Source organism: Lycorma delicatula, chromosome 1 (assembly GCF_047948215.1).
Source record: "Lycorma delicatula isolate Av1 chromosome 1, ASM4794821v1, whole genome shotgun sequence".
Taxonomy (NCBI): Eukaryota; Metazoa; Arthropoda; class Insecta; order Hemiptera; family Fulgoridae; genus Lycorma; species Lycorma delicatula.
Window position 1 is genome coordinate 91430937 of NC_134455.1, and position 20128 is coordinate 91451064.

Below are 20128 nucleotides of genomic sequence, written 5' to 3' on the forward strand. Positions count from 1 at the left end.
CCATAGGAAATAATTTTTTTTAAATTTAGAACAGAGAGCTTTCCTCTCTCTTAGCTTTTTATGATGTATAAATGAAGGATCATTTTAATAAAACAAAAAATATTAAAAAATGTTTAAAAGTTTTTATTAAAAACCCTTTTATAATACCAAACGAACAAGAATTTTAAGAAAATTTTGTTTAGTAAGAAATCTTCAACAAGAATTTTTCTTCCGGGTAATAGATAAAAGTTGGTACAGGGAAATGTTGGGTAATTTACTAATAATAATGGTAAAAATAATAATACAAACGAAGGATACTTTCTTTATTATGATAATTGAAATAATTATAGGTTGCTAGTAAACCAAGGTAGTATAACCATCTACGCCAGTTAGCATCTTTGCACTTTGCATAAAAGTAACAACACCACACCGACCTATCGACAGTAATCATTTGATTTATACAGCCTGAGGATTTCGATCTTTGACATTTCGTTTTATATTGCGGTGATATAGAAAAAATATCAATTACATTAATTGAATGGACCTTTGTACGCATTTAAAATAATATAATTCTTTCTCATTATTATATTAAATATGTATAGATTGTAACCTATAAGAAATATCAAATCAAATTAATTCAATTTTTCTCGAACTCATAATATTGAACACAAATCATTCAACAATTTTTATTGAATTGATATATAATTCAATAAAAATATATAATTTATAAATTATATTTCAATTTCTAACTAATATATACATGTATATACATATATATACATATATATATATATATATTAAATTTAAAAAAATTTACCCAGCACCTTTGAGACTGGTGCTGGGTAAATTTTTCTAAATTTCTAGTTATCGTTTCGACCCCCACCACAGTTTATCTGTTTGTAAATATATAACCGCAAAGGTCCGAATAAACAAATATTTCAGTCTTTCACTGACGCATTTGGTATGTGTCAACATTCACCGGAGAATATCGACATTTGCCAGATATCGGAATTTCACGGTAACATATATACATAGTCGTAGGCGAATTGAAAAGTCAGGCGTATTGCAATACACCGGCTAACTGGAAAATGAAATAATATATTTGCATTGCTGCTTATAATTATGAATATAATCTATCCAAACTTAACCTACGCTCGCTAACCTTGACTAGCGAGCGAAGTGTGCGTTAAGTTTGGTTAGATTATATTTATAATCTCCAATTAGCCGGTAATTTTCCAATTTGCCGGGCGCATTGCAATAAGGCTGATTTTTTAAAATGTTTATCACATATGCCACAGTAATGAGCCATATTCAATTTTAATGAAATTAATTATCTGAAGATAATTAAATTTCCTTTCTTAAATTTTTATTAAAAATATCACTTTCAAGAACCAGATTTACTCAACATTAAGTTAAAATGTTCAACTTTTATTACAAATTTATTCATTCAATTAATTCATTACTATATTTTCCCTCAGTTGTCACATGAAAAAAATTCCTTCGCATTTCTGCACAAGATCTACTTTTCGTTATTTTATTTGTAATAACGTAATATTACGGTAATATTTTCTGTATACTTTTTGGCAAGAAATATAGAAAAAAAAAATTAAATAAGAAAACAAAAAGAAGTATAATTTTTTTTTTAATAATAAAATATATTTTCTGTAAAAAGAAAATTAAATTAATAACTAATTTGATAAAATAATTGAAACTAACGATTAGCTTTAAGCCATCCACCATAAACTCACTGCATAAGCGCACATGAAAAATACATTAATACAAAGTCAGCATAACCTCAAATTGAAATTATCTTGTGTGGTGTCGACCTTAAATTAACCGTAACTTAAGATCGACTCAACCAATCTTAAAATTTTCACAAGCACAACTTCAGAAACACTACTGTAGCATATATATATATATGGGAATCAAGTGAATGGTATTTTTCTATGTACTTCTCATACCTCAAAACGTAAAATTAAATCAATTTCACGCTCCAATCCCACCGTGCAAGAAATAACATACTGTTCTTCGAAAAGTCGCTAAAAAACTTTTTAATCTTTAAAAATAAATTCGTACAACTAATTTTATCTTACCAATTCAGCTACTTCTCATATTGATCGGGAAAGTCGAATTGAAATTGCGAATAACCTAAAACAAAACAAAAATTTATTGAAATATTTAAATCTTTAATTACCATGGTTTCAAATGATTAATAAAAAGAAATTATCATAATATTATCAATATAATTTAAGTAATAAAAAATGTGCAGTATAATCAAATTATAATAAAAAACTTTCATTTGCAGGATTTAACGTTTTAAAATTCATTTTTACACAAGCTAAAAAAATGTCATGTGTCTAATATTAAGTGACTTAACGATAAAAATTTTTAGATCCGCTGAAAATAGATGCTATTCTCCCTCGAATATGATGTAGCCAATATCAACAAAAATATTCGAAGCCGAATTTATTAAGAAAAATAAGGATTGAAGTGGTTTTCGACTGCCTTCTTTACATTTACGTAACAATATTTGAAGTCATGAACGATTTTCGTAGATGAAGCCATCACTCTTGCTCGCTATGATTGCTAGATTAATTAATGTTAATTAATTAATATTATTATTATTATCATCAAATAAGAAAATCTGATTAGTTTAACTTACTCGTATATCTTAGATGCTTTAAATGTAAAGTAGGGAAATACAACAAACGAATTTTTTTATATATTCACTGTCTTTTCTCAGCGGAGGAAAAATTAGGCGCTGTTAAAAAAGATATTCTTTAAAAATAAACAGAATTAAATTATAACTGCTAGCTACATTATATTTTATTCTTTAGAAGTAATCTAATATATCAAAAAATAAAATGAACTTATAAAAAAATAAAAAAAATAAAAAATAAAACTGACTTAAAAATGCAATAAAAATGAAAATACTGCTACTATTCAATTTTGATTGAGATTTTGAATTTTTGAAATCGAAGCCAAATTGAACGCAAAAAATTAGCAATAACTTAATAACTGTTAGAACTAATAACTTTTGATTAGATAACCCAATTTTTATGAAATTTTTTACAGAGTCGTGTATTTGGAGCAATTTGTTAGTAAAATTTTTTACAACAGCGTTTTGGGGTAGGGGTGCGTTTTTGCAAAAAATATTTTTTGCAAACATTGTTATTTTTTTAATTGTTAGTAAATATGTCTAAGAAAAATACGACCTTAATTAGGCGAAATCTCGAGATGCTGAGGGTGACCTGGCTCTAAATCCTCACCCCCTTGATTTTTTATGTTTGTTTTTTGAAATTAATGCATTAATGCTCCATATATAGAAACAATCTGACCAAGTTTGGTCAAAATCGGCCCAGCAGTTCTGAAGATATAAGGTAATTTAAAGGCCAACACCGAATACACGTACAAATGAACATTGACATACGGAAGTTTTCCTAAACCAGTTTTTTTTTGTTCCTTAGGTGTCAAGACGTGAAGATCTAGACGGGAAAGTAAAATCTTTTCTTTTTTTTTATTGGAAACAGATTTAACAATAAGAATGTAATTATTAGGTATGTGATTATAAAAGAAATTTAATTTAATATTAAGTATAAATGAAGCGCAGCTCTATTGCAGAAAAATCAAAAAGGCATTAAACAATAAATGCTTTAGATATGTGATACAACTGTGCTGGAAATTTCGAAATGAAAATACTTAAGAAAAACAACTCAGATAAATTAGCTTTTATTTTTTAATTAATGTGGATTTCTTTTTAAGGAAATTAAATAAATAGACCGAGATAAATATTGAGATATGAAAATTAGATAAAAATGTAAAAAACATTCTGAGATTAAACAATTAGAGTCGAATAAAAAGTATATGGATATGCAAGCGAAAGAGCTTTAATTTTAATATTTTAAGTTAAATATACCATTCTGAATGGTACTGCAGTTGGCAGTATTAATACCATTGAGATAAATAATGTTACACCGAGAGGAAATATTCGTTGTAATAATAGAAGAAAAAATAAAATTTAAATTTACGAAGACTAGATTTACTATTAATACAGTAAAAATGAATAATTAAGAATATAGAAAGGAATAAAGAAATACATTAAATCAGTCAAGTGAGTGATAAAAAAGAATACATTTATAATAATTATAAAATTTAAATGATAGATAATGCGCGAAAAATTTAGTTTTTGGTTGTATCATTTAATTATATTAATGCCTTAAGGTAGTACCTTACAAAGCAGACAGCGACAGACTGAAGAATGTCGCCACAAGGGATTCAAAGGAATCTTAAAAATACTAAAAGGATGAATAAAAATCAAATCTTGAAAAAAATTGTAAAAACAAGCAATTAAAATATTCATCCTTATAATTTTTGTGTTTTGAAGCTTGCCAGACCAGTTTATAATAACCTAGTGTTTTCTTTAGTTAGTAGTGGCGGACAGATATCGTAATTTTAGTCCAAGTCAAAGCGTGACCAGAGAACGAGAGCAGCTGTAGTGGTTAATGGTCCATTATGGATGCCTAAATATAAGATCTTGACGTAAAATTACCTCGGGCAGAAGGATATCTTTAGAGCCATAGATAAATCGAAAATGAATGGGCTCTTGCATTAGTGTAGTATAGAGTACAGTATACTTAAACAGATACAATTGACTACTTCAAGTTATTTTCTATATCATACGTATGAGATACTATGATTTGTACTGTAATTACGATTTCTTGTTTTACTCAACGCCTCCGATATTTGTTCACTGTACAACAATCACAGTGTCCTCTATACAACCTCTAAATAGAAATAGAAATTTATAAAACGTTACAATTAATAATGACGACTCATTTTTTAAATATTTTGAAATATGCAACCGGAAGATCTTTTTCAAGGCTATAATTTAATCTCTTCCTGAATGGTATGGCAGATGGCGACATGCAATACCACTGAGATAAATCCGGTTATCTCAAGAGAAAATTTACCCGGCACTAATAGCAAAAGATAAAATGAAAAGGAAATTTACAATTAGTATAGTAAAAATTGACACTGAATAAGGAAATATGTGTGACCATTGATTTTTACTTCCTTGTAGGAAGTAAAGGAAACATTGTGATCGCCAAAAATTTCTGTTTTCAAATTTCAAAGGAAATATTCATTTTGACCATCCCTGAATCCATTTTGACTAGTTTCGGCGTGACGTCTGTACGTATGTATCTCGCAAAATACAAAAACGTTTAGCTGTAGGATGTTGAAATTTTGAGGACTGTAGTAACATCTAGTTGTTCACCTCCCTATTGATTGCAATCAACTGAACCACAAGTGTCCAAAAAAGCCCAAACTCCAAAATAATTTGAATTTTGGACTTAACTGCAATAATAAGCCCTCATTGAGAGCTTTTCAACGATATATCCTAAATGGTACTTACTTTCATTGGTTCTAAAGTTATTGCTAAAAAAAGGTAAATTAATGAAATGTTTCGATCGTAAGGGAAGACACATCGGATCGAGACTTCATTTTCTTTATTTTTTAACCTTTTTTTTAATCATATTGATTTATTAATAACCATTAACCTCTCATTGGAAAAAGGTTTTACGATGAATAATTCAATAACAAAAACAGAAAATATGAAAATATATCAGAAGTTATCAACGAAATAAAACTTTATGTACTTTCATTTTTATCAAATTATATTACCTTTCTCCCAAAAAAAATATAGACAAACGGTAAATTATACTTTTTCTCAAACAAAAAATCTGATGTGGACACCTCATGACTTCCTTGACTTCCTTGTTTGAGAAAAAGTATAATTTACCGTTTGTCTATATTTTTTTTGGGAGAAAGGTAATATAATTTGATAAAGCAGTAATACTATTTTGTCTGTACTTACGTGTTACTAATTTCTTATTCAAATATCGCGAATTCTCTCAAACATACTTTTCAAGATATTTATAATTTTAAGTGCGACCATGCAGTTATTGTACATCACTCTTTAGAAATATTTCTGACAACGAAAGAGCATACAAAATTTTTAAAAAAAATTCATTCCCTTGAGTTTATACATGTATACTGTAAAGTTTATACAATTATTCACTCTTTGTTTTTAGTGAACTGAAAATAAATATCAAAAAACTGTTAACTCCTCTATTACATAATCAATTCTTTCCTTAGATAAAAAAATAAGCCGATTTCCGTGGTGGAGTGGTAACATCTGGGTCTTTCATTCGGATGTCCCGGGTTCGAATTCCGGTTAGGCATGACATTTTTCAGATTACAAATTTCTATTTTCACATTCCGCGTATAAGCTTCTTTGTAAACTTCTGTGATGAATTAATCCATCACCACAATTTTTGGCTTATTTTTCCAATTACTGTTTCTTCTGACTTTTATAATTTAATTAGTAAAACATCAAAAAAATTTCAGAATCCACTGTATCTCCAATAAACTAATAAGACTAATCGTGAGTTACGTAAGGAACCAGTTGAAACTAACTAAAGCACTTGGTATAAATTATACGAAAGAAATTTTCACCATATTTATATATATATTTTCACCAGAGCTCTTATGTTTTTCACCGATTTATAACCAACCATACTTGGTTTGAAATTTAAAATTATTAACTAGTTAAAACGTCATTCTGCAAGATTTTTGTTTATTTTTTTTTTTTATTTAAATAAAATATTGAAAGATTATAAAGTAATTTTAATACTTCTATTACGGTAAGGAAGAAATAAAATTATATAACCTTCTAAATGAATGTTAAAATATTTTAATGATACAAAAAAAGATTATTTTTACTTGAATCTCCAATTTTATCTAAAATTTTGGCTGGAGGTAATTGATTCTAACAAGAAGAAAAATATGTAGATTTTTTTTCTAAATCGGAATACATAGGAACTAGATATCGAAACAAGAATATTATTAAAAAGAAGATGTATTCTTAATTTAAATATGCAAATGTATATAAATATATAATATATAAGAAAATTTCATCGTAATAATGTTAAAAGCAATTTTACTATAAACCATGAATGAAAAGTATTATCATTAGAGACATTTATTGTCATTCATAACACAAGTTTCCTTATACGGTTACAGTTGTGAAATTAGGTATCTAGTATGTACGGAACTACGATCGTATATAATAAATGCACATGCACAGGAAATGCACTTTATACGCATTTTACTCCGGTACAAGTTTTCAACATCCATTCACCTGTTCTATTCGGTGACAAACATAAATGGGTGCGGCTACCTTTATATAGATGTCCAATAAAGACAAAGTAATCAAGGAATAAGGAGTGTACCTATTTTTCCTATGAAAAGGTATAAAGATATCGTAAATTTCTCTCCCACTTATTTTAGAACAGTTATCCTTTATTGAAAGACATAATTTATCAGATATCCTATGAAAACTTAAGTATCGGAAGAAATATAATAAAATATCGAATTAGTCAATTCATTAGAAATTTTTATTAAAAATATTATTAACAACATTTATATTATGCTATAAAACTTTAGATTAGTGCATTATTGTATGAAATTAGTGATTTTCTTTTTTAAATATCTCGCTGAAGAAACGAAAAGAAATTTAAGTGTTCCATAAGTCAAAGAAAAGCAAGCAAAAAGTTTCTGATTTCTGGTTTTCTTCCTGATTTCTGCTCTAAGGGAAAATTAAACTATACTGAAATTTTTATAACTGAAATTTGATGGTTTCCTTTGGGTTTTTGATCTGAAATCAACAAACCAAAAGTGTCCAAAAATGCCCAAACATGAACATGAGCCCAGAACAAACATGAAAAGTTTAAGAAACTTTTATTAAAAATAAAAGAGACCGAAGTGTGGCAAGAAGAAAATTTCCAAATCACTTTGGATGTTATTATTTAAAAAAAAAAACAAAAAAAAAAACAAGAATATAGTTTCAATTCTAGAAAGTATTTAGAAACAAAATTATATTTTTCATACGGAGGTCCCGGGTTCGAATCTTGGTCAAACATGACATTTTCATATACTACAAATTTTCATTATCATATTCATACGTACAAATTACCTTGTCAGCTTCTGTGATAAATTAATTCGTCAATAAAAAAAAATTTATTGTTAAAAATATATAGAAAGAAAAATTAAAACACTTTTTTTTTATTTATAATATACATAAAAAAAAAATTCCTATAAAGTTTGTTCATACACTCAATCGTTTTTTCTAAATATAAGCACTTACACATAAAAATAAACAGTCAATATCGTTTAATATAATCACAAGAATAAAAATTAGAAAAAAAAAGTAAAAACATAGGAGTGAAAAGAATTTTAAAACGCAGGTTTTAAATATTTTATTCATATTTTCTTTTTTTCATAATTTCTTCATATTTTATCAACATAATGTTTAGAATATCTTTAATCGTATACGTATGTTTTTATTCCACGCAAAATTGAATAAACTAGGGGAAAAAGCTACTGTGTATTACGCTGACATCTTGGAACCAAAAAAATTTGATTAAAAAATTAGGGATCGATTTGTATGCGGAAAGTTTTAAACTGTTCCAATTCTTTAAAATTTCATTAAAATAAATTTTGTTTTTATTTATTTTAACAACTACAGAATAGATCCTCAATTTTATTTATTTATGAAAAAATGTAGCATGAAAAAATTTAAGACCATGATTAGAATCCAGAACTTTCCAGACAAAAAGTAAATAAAAAAAATCAAAAATGAAAATTTAAGAAACATTCAGGTCATCAGAATATGGCGATATTCTATGCAGAATTTATCCGTCGTTTTATGTGTTGTTATTTTTTTTATGACTTTGTGTATGTACGAATGTTTTTTTTCGTTTTTCATTTTATCTTGATGTGATGACAACCTCTAGAGAGCGATTTTTCTGAAGATAGAACAAAGTTCCGAAACGCGTTAAAAGTAAGTAGATACCATGTAGAAAGTTATACGGATATTTTATATTTTGCAGAAGTTTCTTTTCCAGAAATTTTCTTATTGGTAATATCCTAAAAAATCAACAATATCTTCGAAAAATAATGTTTTATCGTAGATTTTTCATAAAATTTTAATTGGAAATGAAGCATTAAAGACCGTCTAAAATAAAAAACCAAAAAATCAGTACATATTTATAATTATTGTTCAGTTTTATTAATATTATTTTTCAGTTTATCGTTTTTGTTTTCATGCCTTATCTTTTTTATTTTTAGTAATTTTCTTTCTATTTCTTTTTTTTTATACAGATTGAATGAGATTTGGAAATAATGTATTCTGAAATTTCGTTCGGTAATTCTGTCTACGTTTTAATAAATATATTTTTAATAATTAAATACTATACTAACATCACCTTCAACTTTTTCCTGTTACTAAGTTATACAACTTTCTACAATGCAATTTACTTTGAAATCGCTCCATTCTAATCACTTTACATGACCTCGCTCTGAAACTCCAACGATGTAGCTCCACAGTACTGAGTATCTGCTTCGATTCCGTCATATAAATCCAGTGATTTTTACTTCCTTGTCGAAGTAAAGGAAGTATTCTGATGGCGAAAAATTTCGGTTATCAGATTTTAACGGAAATATCCACTTTGACCAGTATCGGCGTGACGTCTGTACATACGTATGTATTTCGCATAACTCAAAAACGATTCATCTCCTTTTTTTAACGTATTTTTTTTATTTAAATATATTAATCATTAATTTAAATATTTTTAATTTAAATATAATCATTAACCTGTGATTGTAAAAAAAATCGTTACAATAAATAATTCAACAATAACAATTAAAAAAAAAGAATATGAAAAAACTTCAAAAGTTAATGAAATAAAATTTTTTGTACTTTAAAAAAAAATGTGTTTATGTAATTTAATAGGCGTACAATGAAGTCATGTGGTATTCACATCAGATTTTTTAAATGTAATGATTGTGTGAACTGTAATCCAAGTTAGAGTATCGGAACTCACCGCAAATTGGCCAAAAATGTGCTGTCTACTATTATTGGGATTTTTTTTATCGTACCTCAGCACCACCGCCTTTCGATATCTTGGGTATGTTCACCGGTGTCGAGGTGTATGGAATTGTATGTACTCGTATGTTTATCCGTCAAATTTTTAAAAGCTTTCAATTGCCAGCAGTTATAAAAATTATAGTTTGATAATCTTTTATAAATTTTAGTAACATCTCTGAGCCGCAGGTACTGACAAGATAAAAGCCAGAACCCTCAGACACAGCGGTATGTCAAAAGAAGAGATGGAAGGGATTATAGAACAAGAATGGCAAGAAGAGTGGGCAGGGTCCAGAGTGGGAGAATGTACCAGACGTCTAATCCCTAATATTAAAACCTGGAATAACAATAGACTCGGAGATGTCAATTTTTACATGACACAGTTACTGTCGAGGCACGGCTCTTTCGGTCAGTATCTGTATAGGATCGGGAAGAGAGCCACCCCGCAGTGCATCTATTGTCCAGAGAACGATGATGCCGAACATACGTTGTTCATATGTCCAAGGTGGGCCGTTAACAGAGGTCAAATAGCAATTAATGGTCTTACACCAGAAAATCTCATAAACTGGTTGGGGTACAACAATGAGAACTGGGAATGGTTCCGCAGGTTCGCCGGGGAGGTCCTGCGGGCCAAAGAGGATGAAGACAGAAGAATGGGAGTATAAACAGTAGGGTAGGGCGGACAGTCACTCCATGGAGGGCCCGTACGCCTTGGTGTGCGGGTACCTGAGAAGGGGGTGAACTCCAGGGGAGTTTGAGTTTGGGTTAAAAAGACCAAGTCCCGGTCGGCGGGGTCGTCCCTGCGGGAGCCTAGGCTCTTTGTGGGGTCGGCGCTGTCGATTAGAGGCCAAAGGCGTAAAGACTGAGTCCCGGTTCCCTGCTGAGGGGCTGGGGGACGGCATAGCCGGACCTTGGCTCTAAAGTGGGGAATCAGAGGCAGGCAATGTAAAACAAAAGATCCGAGACCGGGGAGGCCAACCTGCCGTGCCGGACGTACAGCCGGCGGGTGGGGGACGCCTCCTTTGAGTAAAAGAACACTCTCCCCGACTGAGTATACTTAATTGGATATCCGGTCGGGGAGAGTAGGGGGGAAAAAAAAAAAAAGGTATCGACAAGAACTAGAAAACAATTTCTGGAATTACACTCTACTCCATCAAAACCCACCGTCTGTCAATAATTCTAGCTTGATTGTGCTTGTTCCCACTAAATTTGGCTAGGACTATTTCAACGTTTTTACTATGTCCTCCAAGCTAATTATTTTTTACATGATGTTTACTTGTTAACAAAACTACCGTTAAAATTCAACACATTTCTACGCTTCAGAAACATTCTCCAAGACTGAATAACATTATGTACTGTTAAAAACCCATTTAAACATTTCGAATTAAGGGTTATACTAATAAAGTCGGTTACGACTAATTTGCAATGCGAGCAAAAAAAGCTTCGTTATAAAAACTGCATACAGACTAATACAGACTGCATACAGACAACTGCATTACCTGACTAATGTAATCTTTTAGCTTTTTTATCAATTTTTTTTTTGGGAGGGCAAAAAAACACTTTCGAGTTATCATCACCGGGAATAAACATATTAAAATAAGTATCAAATAGTCTAATACAGATGCACAGCCCCAAGATTCAAAACATTGGATAGCATTATCATATTTTTTCCTAGAATATCTTGGATGTTAACTCATAATATAAATTTATGACAACGCCGCATAACATACACACAATTCACAAGGATGTAGTGCACCGTCAGTCGGTAGTGGCAGCGAACACAAACAGGTATATCGATTCGAATCATTATGCGTCCATGGTGAAGATTAGTTTGTCCTTTTCGTAAACGGCAAATTATAACCTCTTTTCGACGTTTGTTTCGGATTAAAGAGTTCCGTGGCAGCACAGTATCCTTGAAGTATCGAAAATTATTTGCTGTAGCAGTCCAGTCACGTTGCCACTTTCTTCGAAGAGTGTGTTTAATGGAATTAATAAAATCGGTAGTAATAACACGAGTGGTGAAAGACGGTTGGTTACATGAGTCTTTTGCAGCGAAATCCGCACGTTCATTACCCGGGTTTTCCATATGGCTAGGGATTCAGTAGAAACTCACTTGTGTCTTGCGCCGGTTCAACTAGCGATTGCATTATGAATTTTGGTGACGATAGGATGTCTAGAATACAAATCTTCTAATGCTTGGAGTGCACTACTCAAATCGACACAAATAAGGATGTGACGGTATTTTGAGTTAATGATATTCAAAGCCTTATTAATGGCATACAATTATGGGGTTGAGATATTTCATTTACAGTCTGATTTGTCTCATATTCAAAGTATATACTAGTTACGTGAAAATAAAATATTTTTTGCGAAAAATGGAATCGCTAGGTGGCACTGGAATTGAGATATTTAGAAAAAGTTGTATTTATGGACCGATTTGGGTCATATTCAGCATATATATTAGTTACGTGAAAAGAAAAGTTTTTGCAAAAACTATACCCGCTAGGTGGTGCCGGTGTCGAGATATTTACGAAAAAAATATACAAACAGATTTTCTTATTATATATAGAAAAGGAAATGTTTGTATGTGTGACCGCTATAAACTAAAAAACTACTGGTCAGATTTAAGCACGGGTTTTTGCAAAATGGTCCTCGTTGTCCGGAGAAGGGTTAAAGCTATTAAAATCCTCGATCTGACTAGTATAAAGAAATTCAGGGGTATTTTGAACCGGCTACTGTGTTTAAAGAGTAGTTTGAATTAAATCCGATAGGTAGTGCTGTTTTGACAATTGGATTTATGTACATTCTGACTGTTATAAAGTGAAAGGTTAAATTTTGTGATGTTCTGTAATGTTTTGTAAGTTTCTTAATGTTCACTATTAATTGTGATGATTTTACGGCCATATCTCTTTTCGTTAGAAAGTTATTTTTCACCGACTGCTGTGTTTAAAGGGTGGTTTGAACTAAATCCGATAGGTAGTGTTGTTGTTTTGGTATGAAGTTCCGTAATGTTCAGTTTTTTAATGTTTTGTCAAACCTTCAATTGTGGCATTTATATACTCAAATCTAGCATTAGCGAAGCATTGCCGAGTTTGCTAGTTTACAATAAAAGCCTATCCAACGGTATCATTCTGATTTGACCCATCTGTGTATACTTCTGCGTCATGATTTGTATTTGAGAGAAATTTGTAAAACATCTGCTGAAAGATGATAGGAATTGTTGAGTTTTCATTATATATTATTTTTATATATTATCAATTACAATATTCATTAAATAGAAGAAGACCATTAAATTAGGAAAGACTGAACTTGACTCAGTATATTATTCTCTTTTTATGATTTTTAAGGATCATACTACACATTACTGAATACTTAATAAAGTTGTATTTTCAAAAAAAATTTCAAGACAAAGTTCATATAAATAAAATTATAAATAATTTTTTAGGAAACATGTTTATTCGAAATTCTGACTAGAGTTCCTCTGTAGGAACAATGATTAGATTAACCTAAATATTCGTAAAAGAAATGTGTAAGTCTACATAAACATATGAGAGTTATTTTTTTTACTATTTTTATTTTTTGTTCAGAATGTTTTTTCTTAATAATTATTACAGGAAATTCTTTTACTATAATATATAGTAAAAGAATTAAAAGTAGAAGAAAACAACAAATACAGTACCAAGAAATAATAATAGTAACAGTAATAATCTTGGTTAGAACCTGTTTAACAGCTTCAACCTCTTATAAATTTATTATAAAATTTACAGTTTCCTTTAGTACGAGAATCTTCTTTCTCATACATATATTACGATACGGTGGACAATGGGGAGTTAACTACTCCTAAATTGGCTAGCGATAGATGAGGTGGAACCCTCACCGCCTTATCATGCCCACACACGATAATCTCTACCGATAGCGAGTTCCAACAACCTCCAGCAAAATAACGCACTTACAATTTATATATACACATAGGTAATACACTACCACATTAAACTATGCCATTATTATAGTATTGTATTTTAAATACACCTATAATATAAATCGTATGTTTATGGAATAGAAATCATAATCACGATAAAAAATTGACTTTATGTAACAAATTATATAAATTTGCTTTAATAAAATGTCTTTTGAAAACTTCTTAAGCATATGTCTTAAAAAATACTCCGTAAAACTCTTGAATATCAGATTCTTCATGGTTTATCGTTACAGAATGCTATTCTTTACTTCTCTCAAATCGATAAAACATCTCTTCTTCATAACTACCTTCACATATCTTCTGTCAGGCTACCTATATACCTTCATTTCCGAACTAATTCTTTTAGTATTCAACTCTCCTTCTATAAAACTTGTCATTTTTACTGATTCTTCAGTCATTTCTTAGCAAGTAAATAATTTTTTCTGTTAATATAAAAAAATTGTATATATTTGTGCCTGCATCTTGTAAAATATTAACTGTATATTTTTAAGAAATAAAAACCAAATGATATAGAAATAATTACCATTTATACACATATAATTTCCCTCACATTTAAAACCAAAAAAAATTATTGACAAATAATTATATTTTTTAATTTAAATTTATTTAAATCATTGAGTAATACTATCACTGGTTATTTTCTTTTTAATCGGTGAAAGAATATATCATGCTTTTAGAAAAAAGAACTGAATAATTTATTAGGGAAAAAATTAATATAAAATAGTAAATACAAGTAAGTAACAAAGAATTTATCATCTACACAAAGGATTTAAGAATGGATTCTAAAAAAAAAAGGAAATACAGACAACATTAATGATCGCAAAAGTGTTGGTTTTTGTTTCACCTCACAATGATGGAACATCCCTTCGCTCTACACTGTTTACAAAGAGATAAATGAGTTTATTGAGGTGGAAAACGATAATAATGCTATCTATATGTACAAGAAATATAAATACATACCTCTTTATTAAGTACCAAAACCAGGCTTGTATGTTGTATTATAAACTAACCACTCCTCGAATTGGTATTGCCATTATCATGAATAACAAACATCCCATATTGGGCTTACTACAAAAATGAAAAATGAAATAGCTATATTTTTTACTGACCTAAATAGGCTCTTCCATGTCAGTTTTCTAAGGCTAAGTCCACCAAAACGCATTCGATATCAATCTTACATGTGAAATTATCTGGTTTACTAAAGGGACCGAATGTGTGATGAATATCATTACTTTCAGAGAAAGCAATTATGTATAAGTGCCTCTTATATCTCGGGTACTTCACATCTATCACAGTTTAATAAGTCTGAAGGTTTTATAAAGCAATAAATTAATATACCCTTTTCTGTCAAAAGCTATGCGTTATATTTCAACATCTCAATTCAGTAAAGAATATAAAACATTCTACATAATTATATTTTATGATGATATTAGGTAAATTTTATGACCACACTTATTGAGAATTTAAGTTTTGGACTGTATAGTTCACAAATGGGTAAATCATTTTTACCATTTAATTTTGAACTAGATTTAAAACAAATACTACGTATTCAGTGAATAAAAACTTACGCGGTTATAAATTTAATGTATATATAAAAACAAACAACCGTAGCAGATAGCTGGGGATTTTGAAGAGATGGGAGTTTCGGTTGCTATGGAAATACACACCACCAATGTCAGTAAGCTGACGTCAGCGTTTCCATAGTAATGATTAACCATACAAATTGTATCCTTTGAAATCCTGTTATTACTGGATAGAAGATTTTATTAAAACAAATATTAATAAATTAAAACTAACTTTTTTTAAAGAATCTTTGTTTAAATATTTGTAAAACAATTAAAAGAAAATACATTTTTAAAAAGGCAAAAAAATTTCAAGAATCATTTTAATTACTTTTTTCCTATTATCTAATACATTGCATAGTATATGATTGGTTATAAGCATAGTAGAAAAGAAGATTTGTTATGCTAATTCATTAGCATAACAAAGACCAATACATACAGCTAATCTAGAGAAAATACCTTGCTTTTCGTTTAAATAACGGTTAAAATTCAAATAAATTACTCAGTGTTCCAGTTCACAGAATACTCTAACTGACGAGAATATCTTGTAGAGTCTCTTCCCTCTTCTTAACGAGGCAAATGTTTGCCGGTTACGAAGTAGAAAGTGAGATAGCGAAGAAAAAGGAGTGAGAAAGGGACTTAATGAGTGTGTCATCATCTGACCGGTTTTCTATCGAGATCTTTTTAACGTTTGCCTATACTCTTTAAGATTCAAAAGTTTTTCTCAGAAAATAAGATGTAATTTTTACGATAGCCAGATTATAATTAAAGTTAAACTATTTTTTCAATATTCATTCAACCTAATTGCCGGAAATTTGTTTATATACTGCTATTTTTTATAAACCTAAATACGTAAGGTATACTATATAAAAAAGAATACAAACAGGTATTGATATCACTTAAAAGGGTTAACATGCAAAATTAGCATATTACGAGTCAACAAACTTGTGTCACCTCGTGACACAAGTTTGAAATAAGAGAATAATCTAATTTGTTAACCTATTCTATCAAAGGTCAATTTTTAATTCTCTACTTATCAAACTATTGATCATTTCTACAAACAGATTTTTTGTAGGTGATATTTAAATTTTTGTAATTTCTGCATCATATTGGATTAATCATATTGAAATTCTTTAATAACAGTTAGATTCTGGTGAAACTCAAAACTAAAATGAAATTTGTTTTACATTAAACATAATTGTCATTACTAAATTTATATGTTTATTTGTAATGTATAGAGAACATATACAGCATATATTGCATATTTCAGCCTTATAATATATTCCTATTATTGTCCAAAATATTTACGTCAAACATTCCGGATGATCTATGATCCATTGTACCTATTTTGTATTAGAAAATATTTTACTGCTTCTTGTCACATTGAATTAAGCCAAATATTTCTATATATTTATTAATTTTTAATGTATATGGTATCCTTAGAATCGTTCTTGACAATTTTTTTTTGAAATATTCCAGAGTTAGTTGATGATGTATCTTATAACTTGAAATATCTACCTCACACATTCCAAACATGTTTCAGATATGACTTGCATACAGCCTTATTAAATTTACTTGAAAGTTAAGATTGTTTTCAATCAACCAGTATATATTTCTTTTTAATCCTTATGTGCTATTTTCACCTAAAACATATAATTCAGTTGCATTCCCACTTACCTGATACCTTCAATAGTGGCGACTTGATAGAGCTTGATAGAGGTGAGGCCTTAACAGTTATTAAACACATCGTTTTCTTGACACCAAAACTTTATTGTTGGGTACTAATTAACAACATATCCTGACTTGGAGATCCAAATAATTAACGAGTTACAAATACACTTTTTGCACGATTAAGGTACAGCTGTCTAGTACGCAGTGGAATCAATAACGCTGCGCTAGATATTTGTATGATACTTTCAGAATATCATACGAATCAAGCAATCTACGAAATTTCACTTAATGAGCTTGGCCATAGATAAAAATGAGAGAAGACTGATTTATAAAGTTAACATTTAGAATTAACGTACATAAGTTACGTAACAACCCATAATGGTTTATTATGAAATTATATATATATATATATATATATATATATATATATATATATATATATATATATATATAGGATTTAAGAACATTAAAAGTACAACTTTGGAAAATAAGCAATCTCCACCCATGATGGGTTATTGAATAGCCACCACACAAGGAACAAATTCTCTGGATAAGTACATAAATACAACCACTTCGAATAAACCACACAAATATTAATTAGGTGACTCAAACAGGTTCTTGTAAACATAGTAGGTTCCAGTGGACGTCTAGCCAAGATCTATAAAGTATTATCGGGAAATAACAAGTGCAGGACAAGGAAGAAGACTTAGAAAAAGGACGATTTACTCATGGAATGACTATAAAACGAGAGTAAGTATCTTACATAAAGGAGTGTTTCAAGGCAATTTTAAAATAATGTCATGCATTACTTTTTAATTTCTTACAAGAACAGGATATCTTTATTTAGGAGGGAATTATTAAAATAGCAACAACGAACAAGCAAATAACGTGAACAAGAACAGACTTAGAACTCCTTAATGAACCCTTCTTTCTATCATAGAAATTTTACGGTACCGAGTTGTAGATGTGGGTAGACAACTGAACTATTATTCATCCTAGAGGATGTAAAGTGCTTAGAAAAACTAAAAACCCAAAACGTTTTTACTAAGAACTAAGAAAGGAATATATTAAAATCTGTGTAACACATTCAACCCAATATCTTCCTAATCCTAGAAAATACAAACTTATTAAGGGGTTTGTATTTACATCTTAAGTTTTTTTATGAATTTAAAATGAAAAAGAAAACTTCCAAAAGGTAATATCTGTAGATAATCTAATTAAGTAATTTTTTTCGATTAAAACGAAAAACCACCAATATAAACCGTGTAGATGTTAAAAGATTTTACAAATGAAGGCTTTTCTTCAGTTATCATTCTTATTTTTTGTTAAAAAAAAAATGTTTTTAATGCCATAGCAAAGCAAAAGTAATATGCAGGTTATTTATAATTCAGCAAAAAAACTGGTTGTTTAATGGTAATGAAGTAAGTAAAATCGACTTTAAATTCTTCATTTAAAATAAAACGCTTTTAAGTATCGTACTTTTTTAAAAGTAAAAGAAAATAAAGAAAGTTTTTTAATGAAACCGGTTTAAATTGTAATAATATCTATTACTTTCATTTTCTTTTTTTTTTCTTTTTATTGATGTATTAACAAATCATTTAAATTGGTTCCAAACAAATAAATATGTATGTAATTAAATAATTCATGAATAAATTCAAATAAATTTCGTATTAATTTAAGATTTTTATCGTCAAACAACGTTTTATGTACCGTTTAAAACCGTTCTTTGCAAATACTTCATTCATAATTAGAATATGATATAAACACGATTATTATCTTTAATAAATCGAATTATTATCAATACAGAATATATGTAAAGATCTTTAAAATATTAAAGACACTGTACCTTATTTTAATTAACATTTTTACACTGTTAAAAAATAAAAATAAATCAATTATATAGCAACGCAAATTAATACGTATTTGTATTAATAATTTTTAATCTAATTATTGAAACAAAAAAAAAACTTTTTTATCGGGTATAATAAATTGATGATCTTTAGAATACGCAAATACACTCTCTTAAAGTTAAAGCATGAGAAAGAAATTTGCATATTAATTATTAGTTATAATTCAACACCCATTAACTGAGAATGTTAAGATTATATAACAACTGTCTAATTTATAAAGGTGCGATACTTTAGAAACATCATTAATTGAAATTTTGTAATTAAGTAAATTTATGGAACTTCCAGCCCTCTACGATCAAAGAACTTCTTATAACTTATGACAATAATTCAAAGTTGTATTCATTTCATAGCTACCAGTAAATATTAATCTAAAATTAAAAAAATTAGGCTTATATACGGAGTATATCACGAAATTGCCCCGGGACTTCCATAACCTGTTCCATTTGTGAAAATAATGGAAAAAGTTCATAATAAACATATATCCTAAAATTTTTTGTTTGCGAGTTATGGCTAGTCAAAGATTTCGCTTGGATTTCACCTACCTCGATGAAATGAGGTCATACTGAAATTTTTAGGGTGTCGTATAAAGTGCATTATACGTGAATTATACCAGTATGTAACAAATGTTCAAAAGAGAGCCCGCCATTTTCAACAAATTTCACACATTTCTTACTGCTTTTGTTACTCTTTTTAGTTCTTCAGCGTTGTCCTTAATTCGCTCAGCCGCATCCAAAATGCGGATAATTAATTCCGCACGAGAGAAATGTTACGAAGGCCCCGGGAGAAGTTCGTGTTGTAATCTACATTCCACAAGAAACATAGCCCCCAGAATCATTTCACAGGATCCTTCTTCAAACTATAACAAGGGCAAACTGATTTTAAAGGTCCTCATCTTTATTAAAATATCTAGCAGGATTTAACCCAAACGAACCGAAAAAGAGATCGACGGTCAATAAAATCAACCCATCTGTAAAAGAATTGCAACAAAATTTAAATAATCCGTACAGAAAATAGTTTAGGGCCCCCTCTATATTTTAACTCA

At 29.3% G+C, this 20128-nt stretch overlaps 1 protein-coding gene across 1 annotated transcript in view; it reads right to left on the reverse strand.

Annotated features, from left to right (window-relative positions):
- Cad99C (cadherin 99C) overlaps positions 1–20128 on the reverse strand; it is a 985647-nt gene that overhangs the window by 752671 nt on the left and 212848 nt on the right. The window contains exon 2 of the mRNA XM_075357741.1: positions 2073–2127. The gene's annotated coding sequence lies outside the window, so the exon portion shown is untranslated. The remainder of the gene's footprint in view (positions 1–2072; positions 2128–20128) is intronic.